Source organism: Lactuca serriola, chromosome 4, assembly GCF_051521515.1.
Source record: "Lactuca serriola cultivar US96UC23 chromosome 4, Lser_US96UC23_V15, whole genome shotgun sequence".
Lineage (NCBI taxonomy): Eukaryota > Viridiplantae > Streptophyta > Magnoliopsida > Asterales > Asteraceae > Lactuca > Lactuca serriola.
The window spans coordinates 147022389-147040147 of NC_136411.1; the positions used below are offsets into that span (position 1 = coordinate 147022389).

General features: G+C 36.9%; 1 pseudogene; it reads left to right on the forward strand.

The window, feature by feature from the left end:
• Positions 1-1545: 1545 nt before the first annotated feature.
• LOC145098896 (putative mitochondrial protein AtMg00820 pseudogene) lies at positions 1546-1929 on the forward strand (annotated as a pseudogene).
• The last annotated feature ends 15830 nt before the right edge of the window (positions 1930-17759 follow it).

Here is a 17759-nt window from a genome sequence, read left to right on the forward strand (position 1 = left end):
GGATCTGAGATCATAGAAAAGAAGACCAAAACAGTGCCTCTAAAGTCCAAGAGAAAAGGTGAGATGTATTCGTTGAATCTGAATCCTATCAAAGGAAAGCATGCTATATGCCTCCTTACGAAAGCATCTTCGGATGAGAGTTAGATCTGGCATCGAAGGATCTCGCACCTAAAATTCAAGGATATCAACAAACTTGTGCCTGGTGATCATGTGTGAGGCTTGCCACTTCTAAAGTTTGAGAAAGAACATCTTTATGTAGCCTACGAACATGAGAAGTAGAGCAGGAATAGTGATTTAACAATTATAAACACCAAAGTAATCGATCCACTTGAGCTTTTACGTATAGATATCTGTGGTCCATCTACCGTCTAGAGCATTGGTGGTAACAAGTATATTATAGTTACTTTTGATAATTTTTCCAACTTTACATGGGTTTATTTTCTTAAACAGAAATCTGAAGCTACTTCCATGCTTAAGGAATTTACCAAGCAAATTGAGCTACAAATGCGAAAGCTAGTTCGAGACATTTGTAACGATAATGGTTCAGAGTTCAAAAACCATGTATTTGATGACTTCTTGACTGAAAAGGGAGTTGCCCACAACTTCTCTATGAGAAGCTGCGAGGACCATGTTATCGTTTGCAAACTTGCCACTTAACTTCTAGGCAGAAGCTATTAGCACAACCTATTTTACTTAGAATCGATCTCTCCATAATAAAAGATTCTCCATCACCCCTAATGAAGTTCTTAATAAAAGAATACCTAATGTTAACTTCTTTCATGTCTTCGGTTCCAAGTGTTTCATTTTCAATTCAAAGGAGCAAAGGAACAAGTTCGATGTGAAAGCAGACAAAGGAATCTTTTTAAGGTACTCTCTGACTTCGAAGGCATATAGGGATCTCAACAAAAAGTCCAAAAAGATAGAAAAACCCTTTCATGTAACCTTTTATGACTATTATATGAAGAAGTATCAGAAGGATAACTCTAAATCAGATGAGATGTTTTCCACGACCAATTCGATGACGATTCCTCTTTCCAACCTTTACGAGGAATTCATGAACCTATTTGATGAGACAGAGAAGGTGGTCTCTTCAGAATCCAAAGCAGCTGATAACAAGGAAGATGAAGTAAGGAAGACAGTCGATGACGATGCGAAGGATCTTGAAGATGAACCCCCAATTCCAAAAGCTTATGACATTCCATCTCAACCATAAGCTGTGAATGCTCCTATTTATGGGGAGGGTTCTAAACAACCTCCACTCCTAGCATACCTATCCAGGAGGAGAATCCCATTCCAAACGAATATCCAAATCCATCATTCGAGGGGGAGAATGCGAATACAAATGATGATTCAGATGCTCAGTTGGAATTTGAGGACGTGAATTCTGAATTGGATCCATCCTATGATCCAAACTACTGTCATTAGACCAAATGGACTAGAGATCGTCCTAAAATGCAAGTAATCAGAGAAGCATCTTTAGGAGTTCTTATAAGAGCACAATAAAAGGCGAATCAAACTGCATGATTTTCCAAGTTCGAATTTTGAATGTTTAATTCGTTTATCTCCAAGACTGAACCCAAAAATGTTAAAATCGCTTTTGATCATTCTGATTGGATGCAAGAAATGCAGGAGGAGCTCAATGTGTTTGAACGTAACAAGGTTCGGAGACTGATTCCAACTCCAAAGGATGCATTTCTTGTTGGTCTCAAACGGGTGTTCCATAATAAGCTTGACAAAAAGGGGAGTGTGATACGAAACAAGGCTCAATTATTCGTAAAAGGGTATTTCCAAGAGGAAGGCATAGACTACGAGGAAACTTTCGCACCAGTAGCAAGGCTAGAATCTGTTCGTAGCTTTCTGGCATATCCAGCTCACAAGAACTTTGAAGTCTATCAAATGGACATCAAGTGTGCCTTTCTGAACGGATAACTAAAAGAAACAATGTGGAACAACCACATGTGTTCGTAAACGAGAAATATCTGAACCATTGCTATATTCTGGTTAAAGATGTGTATGGTATTAAGCGAGCCCCACGAGCATGGTATGGAACTCTCACTAGATTCTTAAAACAATCTAAATTTAAACAAGGCTGGGTCAACCCAACCTTCTTCTGCAAGAAAGATGCTGACCATCTGATGATCGCCCAGAATTATGTTGATGATATCATTTTCGGATCTACTAATCCTAGATTAACTGATGAGTTCCGAAAGTTTATGGAAACTAAATTTGAGATAAGCTCAATGGGTCTGATTAACTTTTTCCTTGGTTTGAATATAAGACAGAGTCAAGAGGGAAATTTTATTAATCGGGAGGCTTATATGAAGACCTCACTTGCGAAGTTCGGAAAGGTGGGAGATTCGAAGGTGAAGGTTCCAATGGCATTCAAAATGAAGCTAACACCGTCTTTGGACAAACCAGCTGCTGATACGACTCTCTATCGACAAATGATAGGTTCATTGATGTATCTAATAGTTAGTTATCTAGACATTATGTTTTCTGTTTGCTATTGTTCCAGGTTTTAAGAAAATCCTCGTGAACCCCACATGACTGCAGTATAGAATATCTTCTAATACCTTAAATGAACTTCCTTGCTCGGAATATGGTACCCTTCAAACTCAGGGTTCTTTGTGAAAGCATTCTATGACGCTGATCTTGGTGGATGCGGTCTGGATCGGAAAAGTGCAACCGGGGGATGCTAATTTCTTGATGGCAATCTCGTAAGTTGGAAATCGAAAAAGCAAACTTTCGTCTCCTATCTACCACTAAAGTTGAGTATATTGTAGTTGCCATATACACCTCGCAAGTCATTTGGATCCAAAGTCAACTAAGGGACTATGGCATTAATATGAAGAGAATCCCTCTATACTGCGATTCCGAAAGTGCAATTCATATTTTCCACATCCCAGTACAGCACTCCAAGACTAAACATATTGCATAGAGGTATCATTTCATTAAGGATCACGTGGAAGATGGCAATGTTGAAATTCACTTTGTGAGATCTGCTAATCAATTGGCTCATATCTTTACGAAAGCTTTACCTGAACAAACCTTCAATAGAATACTTCAAGGATTAGCAATGATTGAAGCCTCATCCTATTTTATTTTCAGTATGGTGACTACGCGCCGAGTTGAGGCCGGGTCCGGTTCGGGATCAGGAGCTGGCCGTCAGGGTTAGTCAGCTACGTTGGATGACAGGATCAGGGAGATCTTGCAGGAGAAGGTTGTTGCCTGTTTCCGAGCTCAGTTACCAGAGATGTTTGGTTCTATCAAGATTACCATGGTTGATTACATTGATGAGCATTATGCTTCTTTTTCTGAGGTTGTTGATGTTGCATCCACTATAGTTGTTGTGGCTGCAGGGGTTGGATCGGGTTGGGGTTTTCACTATCGGGAGTTCGAAAATATGAAGCCACCAGATTTTGACAGGATACAGTACCCGATCATTTCCATGAGGTGGCTATCTGATGTGGATGGGTGTTTCTTCACTTGTTCTTGTCCAGCTGACCAGAAGTTCAAGTGTGCTCTAAACCTTCTGAGGACCAGAGCGAAGGATTGGTGGAGGCTCACTACTAGTTCATATTCTTTTGAGCAGAGAGCTGCTGAGTCTTGGGAGTAGTTCTTTGAGATGTTCCGCTCCCGATATGTGTCGTTGGTGGAGCGTGAGAGGTTGGCCCAGGAGTACCTAGATTTGAGGCATGGTTTTGAGACGGTGGCAAACATCACTAAGATCTTGACAGAGAGCTCTACGTTTTGTCTTGAGTTTGCTGCATCTGAGCATGCTCAGCTGACTTGTTACTTGAGCATACTCAAGACGTAGATGAGAAAGTTTGTTTCAACCCAATGTTATGGTACTTTGTTGGAGATGCAGGAGGCCGCCAGGCGGTGTGCGATAGAGATTGACTTACAGTCGAGGGAGAAGAGACTGTTCCGACGTAGTTGCAGTCTGCATCAAAGTAGTTTACGGTTGTTGACTCTAGGTCTGGGAGTCAGAGAGGTTGCACTTATGGGAAGTGCGGTAAGGTGCGTGATGGAGCTTGTTGATCTTCTTTAGGATGCCACAAATATGGAAAGAAGGGCCACATTGCGAGGGACTGTCGGCAGTAGAATCTAGCTTTGGGCCTCAAACTTTGCTTCCATTGTGATATGGTGGGCCATATGAAGGCACAGAGTCCCTTGCTTGCTGCCAGGCTGGCACATGTTCCAGCGCCGGCTACTTTCAAGATCACATACAGGAGTCAGGGTAGGGTGGAGCCCCTAGGGGCTAAAGATCATCCTTTCCAGCTCACTGCCTAGGAGACCAAAGCAACTCCAGATGTTGTCACTGGTATGTTTCTATCCCTTATTCTATTGATTATTTTTCGTGTTATGCTTATGTTTGTACCTCTATTAGGTACATTCCTAGTGAACTTTTTGCCTACTCTAGTGTTATTTGACTCGGGTGCGAATCGGTCTTTTGTATCTCGATCGTTTAGTAGGGATTTTTATATGCCCATTGGGGAGTTAGAGTGTCCGTTTCTAGTTTCTATCGCCAACAAACACGGGGTTTCTGCATCATCAGTATATCAGGGTTGAATTTTGGAGATCCCCAGGGTGCTTTATCCAATCAATTTGATCCCTATCCCCATGGGGGATGTCTGCGTGATTATGGGTATGGACTGGCTGAGCCGTTTCGGTGCTATGATTCATTGTAAAGGCCATCATGTGGTAGTTCGAACCCCAAGTGGGGGAGAACTGGTTATCTATAGAGAAGGCACCAGGATGGGTTTAGGGTTTGGTTCTGCAACCTAATCCCGACAGTATATTCAGCACGGGTGTGCAGTTTATTTGGCTTATGTGGTGGATACACGTGTTGGGGATTAGTTTCCGTTTCAGAGGTCCTGCTTGTCAGGGACTTTGCCGACGTCTTTCCGAATGAGTTACCCGACATACCTCCTGAGAGGCAGTTCGAGCTCAGGATTGACATTGTGCTAGGTGCGACCCTGATTGCCAACGCGTCATACCAACTGGTACTACCTGAGATGCAGGAGTTGTCATCTCAGTTGCAGGAATTGCTAGGAAAACAGTTCATCAGACCAAGTAGTTCTTCGTGGGGAGCGCCAATTTTGTTTGTCAAGAAGAAGGATGGTTCACACCGATTGTGTATTCATTACTAGTAGTTGAAGAACCGTTATCCCTTTCCATGGATTGATGACATCTTTGATCAGTTCCATGGTGCATCTTGCTTCTTTAAGTTAGATCTGAGGTTCGGATATCATTAGTTCATGGTGAGAGAGGAGGATGTGAAGAAGACCGTGTTTCGGACTCGTTATGGGTATTATGAGTTCATGGTGATGCCATTTGGGCTCACCAATGTGCCTGTGGTATTTATAGATTTGATGAATCGGGTATCCAAGCCGATGCTCGATCATTTGATCATTATATTTAGTATTTATGGATTTGATGAATTGGGTATCCAAGCCGATGCTCAATCATTTGATCAATATATTTATTGATGATATCTTGGTATATTCCAAGACTACAAAGCAGCACGAGGAGCATCTTCGTGAGCTTCTGGGGGTTTTGAGGCAAGAATGACTTTATGCAAAGTTCTCTGAATGCAACTTTTAGTTATGAGAGGTTCATTTCCTTGGACACCTCGTGAATCAGGATGGGATATTGGTCTATCTGGCCAAGATCGAGAATGTCATGCAGTAGGAGGTTTTGAAATCTCCCTCAAATATCAAGATTTTATTGGGTTTGACAAGGTACTATCAGATATTCACTCAGGATTTCTCCAAGATTGCAGTACCCCTCACTCTTTTGACGAGGAAGGAGTGGATTTCTGGTGCGTCCCTGAGCAGCAGTCGACATTTAAGACCCTTTCGGCAAAGACTATGTGAGGCCCAGTTTTGAACCTCCCAGAGGGAATTGAGGATTTCATGGTATTTTGTGATGCTTCCAGCACTGTTTTGGGGATAGTCCTCATGCATAGACGATGGGTGATAGCATATGCTTCGCGGCAGCTGAAGCCGCACGAGACGAGGTATCTCACGCATGATCTGGAGTTGGGGGCAGTGGTTTTTTTCCTCATGATTTGGAGGCATTATATTTATGGGATTTGATGTACTTCTACACGGGCCATAAGAGTTTGAGACATATTATGGATCAGTCGAACCTAAACATGAGGCAGCGCAGGTGGCTGGACGTAGTCAAGGATTATGATTGTGAGATCCTTTACCATACAGGTAAAGCGAGTGTGGTGGCGGATGCTTTGAGCCGCTGGTCGGCTGGGTCTTCAGATAGGGTATCGTGTATTAGGATATCAGTGGATTCTCTGCTTTTGGGATTAATTAAGAGGCTCAGGCCAAGGCTGTTTTGGAAGAGAACTGGAAGATAAAGAGGATTAGGGGTGAGATCGCCAAATTTGTTCTAGATAATCATAGATTGTTGACCCGTTGTGGTCCGGTATTGGTTCCTATGTCTAGTGGGGTCAGACAGATTGTGTTGAAAGAGGCTAATAAGTCCTCTTTTTCTATCCATTTAGGGGCCACCAAGATGTATCGGGATCCGATATTGAGCTATTGATGGTCGTGTATGAAGAGGGAGATATCCTAGTACGTGGAGAGCTGCTTCAACTGCAGGATGGTCAAGGTTGAGCATCAGAGGCCGCATGGCAAGCTGCAATCTCTGGAGGTTCCCACATGGAAATAGGAGCAAATTTTGATGGGTTTCATCACCAAGTTGTCAAAGATGGCAAAGGGTTCCGATGATATTTGGGTCATCGTGGATCGATTAACCAAGAGTGCCCACTTCTTGGCGATTTGGGAGAGTACTTCGGCTGAGAAGTTAGATGATGTGTATATTCGTGAGATCATTTCTAGCCATGAGGTTCCAGTCTCCATTGTTTCAGACTGTGATGATCGGTTCACCTCCCTTTTTTGGTTGAAGTTCCATAAGGAACTGGGCACGAGGTTGCATTTTAGCACACAATATCATCCGCAGATCGACGGTCAGAGTGAGCAGACGATACAGAACCTTGAGGATATGTTGTAGGCTGGTGTCATTAATTTTGGTGGGAGCTGTGAATCCTACCTACCTCTTGCGGAGTTCTCCTACAACAACAGTTATCACTCTAGCATTGGTGCTCCACCTTTTGAGCTCTTGTATGGGCGAAGATGTCATACCCCAGTTTGTTGGGGTGAGATTGGTCATTGGGTTATGGTGCGGACCGAAGTGTTCCTTCAGACTACGAAAATGATTCATCAGATCAGGCAGAGATTGCAGACTACTCAGAGTTAGCAAAAGAGTTATGCCAACCGGCACTGATCCAAGTTGGAGCTTCAGGTTAGCGACATGGTGTTACTGAAAGTCTAACCTTGGAAAGGTGTGATTCGCTTCAGGAAGAGGAGGAAATTGGGTCCACAGGATATTGGGCAATTTTAGGTTATTGTCAGGGTTGGCATGGTTGCTTACGGATTGGCTCTTCCTGAGAAGCTCAGTCAAATTCACAACACTTTCCATGTTTCACAGCTGCGAAAGTGCATGTTGGATGAGGATGCAGCGGTTTGCTTGGATGATATTTAGGTTGATAATTGCATGAACTATGTTGAAAGGGCAGTAGTTATTCTTGAAACGAAGGTAAAGGTTTTGCATAGCAACAAAGTACCTTTGGTGAAGGTATGGTGGCAGCACCGGAGGGCTCCGAGTGGACCTAGGAGCCGGAGGCTGAGATGCGGGATTAATATCCACATTTTTTCATTACAGCAGACTTCTAGGAAGAAGTCTAATTCAATTAGGGGAGAGTTGTAACATCCCAAGATTCAGGTACTCCTAAATTCATCCCTAAGGTTTTATCATATGGTATTTCAGTCCCTAAGTCAATGAGAATGAGCCTTGGAGTCTTGTGGCATTTTGGTAATTTGAGTAGGATGAGTATGTTAAGCATACATAAAGGTACATTAAGCGTACTAGGGCGCACCCTAGTATGTTGGACGTATACTTATATACGCGGGGCGTACTCTTGTCAGGAGTAAACCCTAATTTTTAGGGTTTAGGTGGTATATAAGCATTATTATGGCTCATTTCACCCCACCTTTTCAGCCTCCATACCCTTTGAGTCGTCCTTGCCAGACCCTAACCCTTTGTGAGTGTATTTGGAACTAAAGAGTGTGTTGTTGGTGTGTTTAAGGAATAAGAAGTTGTATCAAGTAGCTTGGAAGCTTGAAGCAAGGCTTGGATCTAGAATTTTTGCCCTTTTCTCCATCATTCCAAGGTACAAAGTTCATACATTGATAGCTTGTTTGCTAGATTTCTTTATTGGGTGTTTTTATGCTTCTTTTTGGTCCCAAATGCTCCATCTTGAGCATGACATGTTTTGGATGTTTTGATCTGTCCTATTAGACCCTTGGAGGGGTCCTTAGTCATAAAAAAGAGGTCCTAATAGCTAGAAGTGTCTCATGCATCTTGAGGAATGTCTTAATCAATTAAGACCATGTATTAAGGACTTTTTGGACATGTAAAGTTGTAAACTTGGAGACTTCATGACTCTAGGGTGCATTTGGACCATGGATTTGAAGTTTGGGCTTAAGTGCTTAAGCCATCAGCACTTAATGAAGTTATGGATTTTGCGAGGGTGCGCCTTGTATAGGTGGGAGTACGCCCCACGTACTCGGTCAGCCACCCCATAACCTGGTCAGTGCGAGGTGTTGCGTATGCGAAGCGTGCTATTGGGAATGCCTTGTGTACTCACATGGGTCAGCCCATGTTGAGTTAACTCATTAGGGTTGAACCGACTAGGTTGACTCAATGGGTTTCTGGACTTTGACCAATTGACTTTAACTTTGACCATGTTTGACCAAGTTTGACTTTTGAGTGTATTTTGGGTATTGTTGGTATTTTGATGGAATTGGTCACTTGGTGGTTGTAGGTATTTGAGATGAAAGCTAAGATTCGGAGTCAGGCCTGATCAGTTCTGTTCAACTTGTGATGTGAGTTTTGCTCACTGTTCTTACGGGTCGAAGGCACCAATGCCGGCCCATTGGATTAATATCCTATTATGCATGTTATTTGTGTTGTTGTGATCTGTTAGATCGGTAACCTGGTAGATAGGATGTTGCTATGCTTAGTGATTTGTAGATCTATTTTACTGGCTGTAGATTGTTATATGATTATCTGTTATATATGCACATGCCTGGTCGGTGGCTAAGGCTTCATTTCTTTGTGAGTAAGCCACCAGGTCGGGGCATTCTAACCTGATGGGTGAGGGCCTAGGGTATTCCATCCCGAGGATGATTGGACCCATATTATGTTGGCATTCCAACCCAATGGTTGAGGGCATGGGGTATTCCAATCAAATGGTTGATTGGACCCATAGTATGTTGGCATTCCAACCTGAGGGTTGAGGGGCTTGGGGTATTCCAACTCGATGGTTGATTGGACCCATAGTATGTTGCTATTGTGTATGTGTTATTTTTTGTGTTGGTGCTTTAGGGGAAACTCACTAAGCTTTGAGCTTACAGTTTTGGATTATGTTTCAGGTATGTCAGATGATTGTGGGAATAAAAAGGCTTGATCATGCACCTCCTCAAATTGTGTCTTGTGATTATGGGAAAACTCTAATATTAAAAAAGTTTTGAAAACTACAATTGACAGAATTATGATTTTTGGTTGGTTTGAAAAAGTTTAAATTTTTATGAAATTTTATGGATGTTACAAGCCAATACACTGAGACTTGTGTGTGGAATTCTTTTCGACAATCTTGTTCATTTTTCAAGGCGATATGAATGATAAGATAGATTTAACTTTTAGACTTGGTGAGGTGGATCACCAATGTAGCCTATTGGAGCTATCTTGGAGGCTCGATCTAAACGATCATTCGAATGCTATTACATAGAAAATCATGACTTTTCTAAACGATGCTCATCGGGTGTTACCACTAGAAGTTTTTGATCAAGACGTTGGAATCTGCATAAAAAAAGGAAGTCTTTAAGCCAACTATTACACCAAAAAGCCTACTTTGATCTCCAACATATCATTTCATTCATTGACATATCACGTTTTCTAGCAACCAGAAGAAAGGGGGAACCAAGTTCCACGAACTTGATTTATTTTTCCTTCGGTGCATTCTTACTAATGGAGTGATTTGTAAGATTCACTACCATGTGGCACATTTACCTTCTGAGAAAGTAGCAAAATGACGAATATGAGCACCAATTTATGAAGGGCATTTGGTTACACGCTTAGCTAGATCTAATGGTTTAATGGAACATCCGCTTATTATGATGCTAATGAGATTTGAGCGGTGTTTACTACTACCCCTTTTATTTTAGGATTTTAGGATTGTTAGTGACACAGGCGGACAAAAGTACACAGTACCTTTGGATGACCAAATTCGAGGAATCGAGGAGTTTAGACCGATTGAGCACCACTATGTAAGTAGGAGAGGGTAGGACAAGCATAACCACCACTATGTAATGCCACCGTTGGAAGAATTTTATGGACGCATTTCAAAATCGAGTCAAGATATATTTGGAAAATCTTTTTGGAGATGTGAATTACATTGGCAATTCTATGGATTTATTGTTTTCGCATTTGCACATTGAAATTCCGGTTAACATGCCACCACAACTTCCATACATTCCGACTTAGGATGAGTTATGGGGAGTTGGTGATGTTGGATCTTGCATGAATGGAGCACGTGATGATAATGATGATGAGTGATAGCTATCCTTTTCCTTTTATTTTTACATTTTATGTGTTTTGTTTTAGACTATGTTTCCTCTATGTTCGTTTCTCTCATTTTGAATTTGTAAAAGAATGATAATGTTTGTTTCCTTGTTTTACACTAGGAGTTTGGTTTGTTTTTGGTTTTGTAGAAAGTATGTTTAAGAAAAATTCGTGAGAGAGTTTTGAAGATTATAATCGAGAGTCACGACTTTTAGTAAGTGTGGCGTGCACGCCGATTTTGTGATGGATTTTTTTCTATATTGTGGATTCATAGAGTGTATTCTGAGCTTTTTGACATTTTTCATATGAGAGTATCATGCCCATATGATTAGTTTTTGAAGATTTCCCAGTTATGCGATGCTCAGTTCCCTCGAGATAGACAATCTACTTCCATGACATGGCATTTCAATTATTTGTGATCGGAAGCCGTAATCTTTCATTCCACAGTGTGGCCATTACTATTCCACTCTATGGTGACTGCATTCAGCACAATTCAAAAGTTTCTCAAACTCGATGCTACAACGTGGTTGACAATTTCCCATGTCGTCGGCACTAGACATTGTATTATGTACCATATTATTCACCACATGGCAGAAGTTAGTTTTCTTGATTCATTTTCCGACACATTCAGAAGCAACAAAGTCCAATTTCCAGCTTACAATTGGAGATGTCAACACTTTCCCATTACAATCAAATTCGATCTCGTAACTACTACCCCAGGGGAGTCTATTCATTTTTCTCTCTTTTAATTCTTTTACCTATTTTAATTTTCTTTATGCATACGATGAGGGAATTGTATGATATAAGTGTTGGATTGGGGGCTCGAAAATGTATTTCAAGCATTAAAAATTTTATTAGAAAAAATGCTAGATTTAAATTCTTAATTGTATGGTATAGACTTGCAAAAATAGTCTAATTTTAAAAAAAAAAATCTATTACATTTTCTTTAAAATTTTAATGCTATTGTGTTAAAACTAGTTTGTTAGTGTGGTGTGAGATGATTCAAAGATTTAGTTGAGTCAATTGTTATAATGTATTTGCGGCTTCCTAGTCGTACTGAAATCATGAGACAAAAACACGACATTGTGCATTTTGAGGGACATAATATGTTTCAGATTATATATATATATATATATATATATATATATATATATACACACACACACACACAAAGAGAGAGAGAGGGAGACCTAAATAAAAGGCTACCGGAGAAGATTTATCTCCTGGTCCTGAGTTAAAATAGTGTTAGTCAAGTGTCCAAGTATTATCTGTTTAATTTTTGCACTTTGAGTCTTGTTATATATGATGAATAGTTAATACTTCATGAGTGGAACCAATCTGTGGCCTTTGAGACTCAATGGGAATTCCCCCCGGAGATGTTTACATTTATCCAACTATTTATAAAAGCTATGATGGATGGAAAGAAAATTGAAACTTGCGTTTAATAGAAAGTGATAGGTTCCATTAGTGGCGTAAGGAATTCTGAGTAATCCAATGAATTTCTTATAAAGTCACGAACTATACTATAATAGCAATAAAGTTAGAAATTATTTTTTTGCATATTTATTTGAAAGTTGAAGTTGAACCATTAAGAAAAGATAAAAAGTTGAAAAGTCGTGAAAATATAAAAAAATCAAGAAAAATATAAAATTCCAATAAACATATAGTTATATTTTAAGACAATTATATTATACAATATTTTCTTAATTCGTGTCGTTTGGAAGCTTGGATATAACTTTTAAAACAAAAGGGGGGGGGGGGGGGGGGGTGGGTAATAAAAGGGTTTAAATTGAAGGAATGTGAAAATGAATGTTGACCAAAATGAGGGGAGATGTTTAAGAGGAAAGTAAGTATATAGGATTTAGGAGATATTTTGGCAAAATTGTAGACAAATATTGCATCAAGGCAAGGTATAATTAGTGAGTTAAAGTTGGATTTTTTTTGTGTGGTGTTGGTATTCTATGTTTTAATGTGATGTATTGAAATAATTTTTGCTTGAGGACAATTAAAAGACAAGTGTGAGGTATTTTGATATGTGTGTGTGTCTATATATATATATATATATATATATATATATATATATATATATATATATATATATATATATATATATATATGTATGTGTGTGTGCACATTATTTCAATATATTTTAGTTATATTTTGGTTAAATACAAATATATCTGGTACTTATAAAGTATAAATTCTATTTTGTAGCCAAAAAAGATAGTCTCAAGAATAAGGACCAAAATTGGACAAAGCTTGAACTTGGAGGATGGATCATACATGAATAAGAAAAGAGAAGGAGAAAGCATTAATTATGATGATCCGAACACATGACTTTCACATTTCCATGGTGTAATGATGTGTCAAGTAGAAGAAGCTTCTTGAGGATCTGCTCAAAAACTTGTTGAATACGCATTTATGATGTCTCCTACAGCGTGGCAAATATATTGCCACGATGTGGAAGCTGATATTTGGGAAGTATAAATAGAAATTTTTAGGTCAAATATAGAGAGGCTTGAAAGGATATGTGTTGATTTGTTCGACCAAAAGCAACCAAAAACCATTGATAGAACACTTGGAGATCTGATATCGATTAGAGAACAAGATTTAGAGAGATTAGAGTAATGAATCATCATTAATCATTTAGTTTTCCTAGTTTTTACAATGTTTAATCAAGTTTACTCTTTGATTTTATGTGATTTTTCTAAAATCATGGGCTAATAACGCTTTACTTCTGTTTAGATTAGATGAACCTTTGACTATGTGTTGACCTTTATTTATACGGATTTATAAAGTTGGTTCTTGCTTGTGTTTGATAAAGCATCATCCTAGAATGTTAAACTTTTAGCCTTTATTACGTATCCTTCACATTCTATGTAATTGGATGACCATTCTTGTTGCATGAATTTGTCACATTGTAGTTTATGATCATTAAATTGCAAGAGCTAGTGATAGAACATATCCTAGATTAGGTGGTAGAAGTTAGTTTCAATAACTATGCTAGAGAGAATTATTAAATTATAATATGCGCTTGATTTATTTGTCTTGATCATAGATAGGTAAATCTTAGATCTATCCATTCATAGTACAAATAATCCTTAAAATCAATTTGGTGTTCTTAATTTACATGATCATTGTAATTAATGTTCATAAATTGATATATGTTTGTTAATCTGATCAAGATAATTAGTAACTATAATTTAGGGACCAAAGGAATTAATCCACTATCTTGAACTCAATCATAGTAAAGGAGTGGATTCGAATCCAAACTGAAATATCTTTAAAATCTTGGTTAAATCTTGTTTTCTAGTTGTTTGCTTAAGTTTAAAGTAGTGTCAATTGTTAGCTTAATTTAAATTTTTCTGAACTTAAAAAAAATCAAATAAAACCTCCAACTAAAGTTTATTTCTTTAGTTTAACTTTTATAATTATTTTCTTAATTAGAATATCGTTCCTTGTAATCGATTCCTTACTCTACTTTACTACTACGCAGATAGGTACACTGCCTATTATGTTTTAGCTTAATGGAATAATTAGGACTAAAATTTTAAACCTTTCAAAATAAACAAAACAATCATTGTTGATGGTTTTATAAAAATTATAAAAAATATTATAGATATTGTATTCTTCATTTTAATAATCACACATTTCTTGTGGCTGACTATTTTTTATTTTCTTAATATGAATTATATATATATATATATATATATATATATATATATATATATATATATATATATATATATATATATATATATATTAGGCGAATGAAAATCATTGTAGGTCTTTTAGATGATTGGCTTCCTAACCGTCATTAGGGTACACCAATATTTCATCATAATGAATATTCTCCCATAATTGATTTCTTCTCATCTTTTTCTTAGGTAAGTTCTCACGGCTGGCTATTTTTTATTTACTGTTCGATGGTGAATCAGGGTTACCGTTGTCCAACGTATGATCATGGTGGAGAAGACATATTTATGAATAAAAGGAAATGAGCCCAATGTATCGGACTAACGATCTTTAATCATTTAGGTCCTTAGGTGGTTCCAAGAGAGTCACATGCTTCGAATCTCTAATTAGTGTCCCATTATTTTTTTTCAGTATTAATTTTTATTCATTTAATGCAAGTTTGTGAATTATGAAATTTTTGTGTGAAATTCGGTATGATAGCTGATATTTTTATATCGAGCAGATGATCCATGGCTGGGAAGACATTTGTAGTTGTGTGTTTTATTAGATTCAAGAGGGTGTACATTCTGATGAACAATTTATGTTGGTTATGGCTTGACAACTATAAATAGTTTGCCTCCATGGCGCATTTTGATCGTAATGATATTAAACACTATTGTGTAAGTGCAAAATACTAGTTTGCCTCCTTGGCGCATTTTGATCGTAATGATATTAAAGTTTCACATATTTCAAAAGATTTAAAGTGAAAAATACTAGTCCTAAATACCAAATAAAAGTTTAAGTTTCAAAAGAGGGTATGTTTACAATATAGTATCATAATATAGTTTAAGTTTAATCATGCAACTTGTGTCCTTTAGGATGTCATACTCATCTCTAATCCAATTCTCTAAGTCTTCAATATAAGCACATGTCAAAGTATAGTTAGGTAATTGAGTCTCTAGTAAGGATACCCGAGGTTGGATTATATAGAATAAGAGTTGATAGTAATCATCACACTCAATTTAAACCACCAACCAATTAAAAACATAAAAATCTTACAAACCATATTATAGGGTGCTATGAACCCAAAATTCAAAGTTAAGAGTATGTTAGCTCATAATATAACTGAAAAGGGTGTACAACCCATAATCCAAAGTCAAGAGGGTTTAATGACCCATATTTCCGAGTCAAAGAGTTAAATAACTTATAATCCAAAGTCAAAAGTTTTAATAACCTATAATCCAATTCAAAATGTAGAAAAATAAAATAAGCCAATAATGCTTAGCTAAAAGGAAATGAACAATTTCAAATACTTCAACATTTCAAAATAAGATAATCAGTAAAAGAATAATGAAATATGTATGTATCCTAAATCTCAAGTCAATCTTAATACGTCCAAGCTCTCAATGATGTTAATTAGGGCTCATGTACTATTATCCAATGATATAATACACTTTTTTTTTTTTATGTTTTTTCTCTTCTAACTAGGTGATTTGTAAACTATCAAACAAACACCACATAAGAGGTAACTAGTCTCGCTTGTCCATAATGATGATTAATAATAAATCTAATCACTTCAAATAGTCAAATCCTACATGGATATCATGAGTGACACTAATAGTTTCCAATCCTAAGTGAATGCACGAATAAGATTACAATTACTTTTCACACAAATAAAGTATCTAAATTAAAGAAATAGTTTCCCATAACAAGTTTCATTCAATGAATAAACGATACTTATAGTTTACATATTACATATAAGATATATCATATATAAATTAATCCTCTCATCAAACAAATGCAACATATATATATATATATATATATATATATATATATATATATACATATATGTATGTGTATGTGTATGTGTGTATGTTTGTGAATGTGTGTTTACTCTTGGTAAACTCACCTCAAAAGCTACTAGTGCCAATCCACCTTGTTGAAGGCTTTGAAGTCCTTCAATTTGCACATAGTAATTCCAAAGAAGGCTACCAAAGGACTAAAATACCCTTATCTGGTTAGTCAGTACTTCATAATCTTAAATATATATATATATATATATATATATATATATATATATATATATATATATATATATATATATATATAAAAGCCATTATATGCATTTCTAGCGAGCCAAGAACAAGTTAAGACAAGAATAAGAACCCCTAACAAATTAAATAATGACTTGTATGGATTTGTGAAGGAATTCTAGATGGTGTTTATGGCTCTTTTTCACATATAAAATTAGCAATATTTTACTTTTGGACCTTGCACCTGCTCACAACACTTTCAATCATCACCAATCTTTACCAAATGGTATTTATGATTAAAAGAAGTGTTAATATTAATATTTGAATAAAAATAATTCGTATATTAAAATGTCTTAATTGATTTAGCGCTTAATGTATCAGGACTTGGAATACATCCTTAATACATGATTCAAATTCCAAAAGTGGAGTTGTGAGTCTTTAGAATATCTTATATATTTAAATAATTTGTTTCCGTTTTTTTTTCAAAAAGCTTATTAAGATTAGATTGATTTAAATACATATCATTCAAATAATGATTTACCTTTGAACTCATATATTCCTCACATAAAAACCATGTAGATGATGTAATCATCATAAGGATCGATAACAAGTTATTAATTACCATATAACTCCATCTAGAAACCTATATTTGAATCCAAAACTACATTTACCAACATGAGTACAACTTCTTCTAGTTAAGTACAACACTAATATTAACTTAGGGTTCCAAATCCCCATATTCTATCCTTAAAGATGGAATAACCCATTAAATAATGATACCATGATGTTGTAATGCATCTTAAAATAATAAAAACTCATTCAATTTAAGAATAAATAATCAAATTCGAGATTGAGAGAGCTAGGGTTGAAAACATCAAAAAATCTAATCAAACAACCATCAAAAGAAGTTTATGATGTAGTGATGTTCTAGAGATGAGATAACAATTAAACCCACAATACAATCACTATGAAGAAAGATAAAATCGAATTTGACATCAAGCACATAAACTCTAAATCGTGGAAATAGAGAGATTACATGGGAAAAATACATTCTAAGGAGATATGGAAACAAGTGCTAAATCTTTAATTTGACACCAAAAGAGTTTCAAAACACCATGGAAAGAGGAAATAGTTTGTTAATTTTTATATTATTATGATTAATAAATTAATTATAAATTTATTAGAATTAATTTAGAATTGATCAAAATTAATTTGGAGTTAATTTTAGGGTCAATTGGAATCAGTTAGAAGTACAAGGGTTGATTTATAATTTCTTAATAATTAAGCAATGGAATGATTCTGGAACCTTCCATGCTTGGACGGTTTTGGGGATACCTTTATGGG